Genomic DNA, 4,054 nt, shown 5'->3' with positions numbered 1-4,054 from the left:
ATTGCTCGCCAAGTGAAGAATCTAAAATGAAAGTTTGCTCAAGTCATTGCTTGTTTAATTCTCCAACAATTTCCCTCAGTTTCTGGTAGTGCAGTTCAGTTCACACTCCTTTGTTTATTATATAAGATGGATGTTTTTACTTCCTTACCTGATCTGCCCACTCCCTGCTCCCTTTCCTTGCTCCACAATCCAGTTTTTCAAATGTATCAACAGTTTTATACCTCCATACCATTATATATGTTACTACCATTGTCTGGAGAACCTCTCTCTCTTTTTTTGATGTAGCTAGTTGATTCTTATCTTTCAAGTATCAAGGCATCCAGTAAATCTTTCTTCAATCCAAATAAGGATCATATTAATTTGTAGTTATTGTTTTACTTGTCCATTTTCCCTAGCAAACTCTGAACTTTAGGAAGGCATATGGAATGGCTTATTTGTCTTTATGTATTCTGTGCCTATCACAATGCCCAGCATATAATAAGTGCTCTCAGTAAATGTTGCTGGAATGAATTAATGAGATTACTCCAACATGGAACCTTCTTGGATTTAGCCTTCTTATTCTCCTTGATTTGCACTAATTCCCTACAATGTATGCCCACTGTCAATCTTCTTTCTGATGTCTTTGATAGCATGCATTGATTATGAGCAGAATCTTTGTTGAAACATATAAACCTTAACTGTATTGGGGCAAATTCTCAGGCAACGTAGTTAAGATATTAACTTCCAAAAAGAGAATTCAAAATGGAAACTGCATAAAGTAACATATAAAAACATCTCTTCTTTTCCCCTTGAGAAAAATGTGTCTTAGTTTTTGAAAGAAAGACTTAGACAAAATAGGATCCAAAGTCTACCTATGTCATAAATTTTTCCTTCCTGAAAAACATGATTTGACTTTGAAGTATATCAAAGTATTATGATGATAATGGTTCTGTTTGTACATGATTAAGTCAGATGTTATGGCAGACATTTGTTGACAAGAGGCATAGATGCTGTAAAAGTTCTGATTCAGTTTTCTCACAAAGCTGACGCAAGTGATTTTTTAAAATTATTTATTTATTTATTTATTTTTAGACCAAGTCTCTCGGTCATCCAAGCTGGAATGCAGTGGCGCGATCTCAGTTCACTGCAACTTCTGCCTCCTGGGCTTAAGTGATTCTTCTGCCTCAGCCTCCTGAGTAGCTGGGATTATAGGCATGCACCACCATGCCTGCTATTTTTGTGTTTTTAGTAGAGATGGTGGTTTCACCATATTGGTCAGGGTGGTCTTGAACTCCTGACCTCAAGTGATTTGCCTGCCTCTACCTCCCAAATTGCTGGGATTACAGGCGTGAGCCACCGTGCCCAGCTGTGAGTAAAAAAATTTGATGGTGAAAATAGAGACAAGAAAAAATATGAAGAAATTACTCATTTTTTGTTTTTTAGTTTTTCATGATTAACTTTATTAAAGAGTTGTATTTCTTCAAGGATAACTGATTCAAATTATTCAACATTAGCTTTTTTAAGCAAATATTTAATAATCTGCCCTTGTGACATTTCACCTCTTGACAGAAGGAATATCTAAAGCCTTTTGTTAAAGAGAAGTATCTGAAAGTGACTCCGGTCAAGATTTTCTGTGTTCAATTTTAGCTAAATTTCAATGTGTGTTTGTGATTGAGTCCGTGTGTGTGTGTGTGTGTGTGTGAGTGTGAGTGTGTATTCATGAGTACATGTGTGCTGAGGGAAGGGAAATTTTTCCGCAAAGATGAGAACACATATGCTCAAAACCTTCTTGTAACAATCCTTTAAATTTACTAGCTTCCTCTGGATATATTTATTTTTTCCTAGGTCTTGGTCCTATGGAACTGTCTTATAATTTATAACTTGCAAAGGTTCCTTTTTGTTTAGCCACAATGTTCAGTTTATTTGCAATTTCTTTTCTAGGTTCCAACTGAATCCTGAGCTGCCAAAGTTTCTTACAAACATTCTCTCATATTGCCTTTTTTATATTTTGGGAATGTAATATCTTAATCCACTATTTCAAGGTAACTGTTCTTCCATTCTTTTTCCTTTTTCCTTCAATTAGCCTTAAAATTTGATTAAACTATCTCTCAAAGTTCCAAGTGTTTTTTGAGAATGTCATTCTGCAGGACATGTACACAGAACCCCTACCTTCATCTGGAATTATCTCTGCAAACCTTCACTTCCCTCTATCTCACTAATCTCTCAGTCATACATTCTCTAATACCTCCACTTACCAGTCCTTTGTTAGTATCTCTATAACTTACTTGTGATTCAATTTCTCTGTTTTAGTGGAGACTGGGAAGGCTTTTGTATTTCTGGTTGTATTTTCCTCGCAAGAGTAAAGTCTACCAATTTATTTTAACATTGGAAATAGCAAGCCCATAACTGACAATTTTGAAGCAGATGTTTTAAATTTGTGTTTTGTTTTATGTTATGAAAGACAGTAGCCCATCATCTGTGCCCTGTAAAAATTATCTACATCTTGTATGTAGAAAGCAAAGGATAAGAAATACTTTCCTTTATCCCTTGAGAATGTATTTCCAGTGTTAACAAGGAAGCCCAGACTAACATACAGAATGGAGCCCTTCTACTCTATTTGATACTTTGTTGGCGTCTAGAACCAAAGTGTCTTCATCAAGAGAGTATTTATATTTCATCACATGCAATCCCCTATTTAATTAGACTAGCTCTTTTAAAAACATTTTTTCTAAATATTCTTCCTTTGTGTTTTGACATTATAAATCAGAACAACTGTATTCTCAGTTCTTCCTGCTGTTCAAAGGGGCAGTAGTGAGTTGTCCTCAAGGACTAGTTAGGACAGACAAAAGCATCATCTTATATCTATCACAGCCCACACATGATCTTGAAAATTGTATTGCAAATTAACTTTTTAAATTGATAATAAAAATGAAAATAAATTCAACAAACATTAATTAAAGTTATTAACATAATAGTTACTTTGAAGTTTTATGTAATATTATATATTGATGAGGAGTTGTTATGGAAGTTTAACATTCAAGGATTTCTCCCTGTTTTGGGAAGTGAGTATGATTAGATTTAAATCAGATTTAAGCCAAATTTAGTTAGGAACATTTTCAAAAAGGCATTGTATTTCCCTGTTCTTATGTTCTTAGAATAGGGAAGGTAGCCATTAAAATGAGAACATTGTCTTCATTTTAAATAGTAACTGTAATTAATATTTATTAAGCACTCATAGTATATGAGGTCTATTATACTTCTTGCATTTAGTAACAGGCACCATTAAGAAAACTGTTCATTACGATTATCAGGTCTGAGCTGTTAACAATGATGCACAAAAAATTATCCTTCTTATTATTTTAGCCAGTGGGTAATTTGCCTATCTGTGATAATTTTGTTTCCACATTCAGAAACTATGTCACTAATGGAGAAGAGTAGATAAAAGTAAATGATATTCCTTCCAGTATGAAATTTCTCTTTACAATTTCTAATGTTCATTGGGATATAAATTTCAACTGAACTTACTCTGCCCAGATTTTTTTGGGTAAATTTATGCAACCAATCGAGATAATGCTTGTTGCAGGAAACAGTGTATCTTATCTGTTCATACTACTGGCATTTCACAGATAATTTCTAACTCAGGTCTCTGGCTGCTCGGAATCAGGTAAACGACATTGGGGAGTTGGAGCAATAATTTTCATAATAAAACTTCGCATGAAAGGAAAATGAAGGGCCTGATTGGGCCCCAGTGTTCCTGGTTAGTGAACCTCTGGTTTAGAGGCAAAGAATGGCAATGAGCTCATGATGGCTTCATTGCACCAGGCAAAGCCAGGGACCTTTGGCTGTCACTGCTTAGGAAAGAACATCTTTCGTGGATTTCTTTCTACAACCAACTTGTTTGGGTAGATCTTAACATTCAGATGGGTTGCTTGAAAATATTTACTTTACAATTGGAAATAAAACAATTTGATATCATGGTCCATCTTTAGAGGTCACATTGTGATGGTGTTAGGATTTGGTAGCAGTTTTACAGTTACTTCTTCACAAAATGTTAGGCCGTAGCAACGTCTCTCAG

Source organism: Piliocolobus tephrosceles, chromosome 4 (genome assembly GCF_002776525.5).
Source record: "Piliocolobus tephrosceles isolate RC106 chromosome 4, ASM277652v3, whole genome shotgun sequence".
NCBI lineage: Eukaryota > Metazoa > Chordata > Mammalia > Primates > Cercopithecidae > Piliocolobus > Piliocolobus tephrosceles.
The sequence above is the reverse complement of the archived record's forward strand: the minus strand, read 5'-3'. Positions refer to the sequence as shown.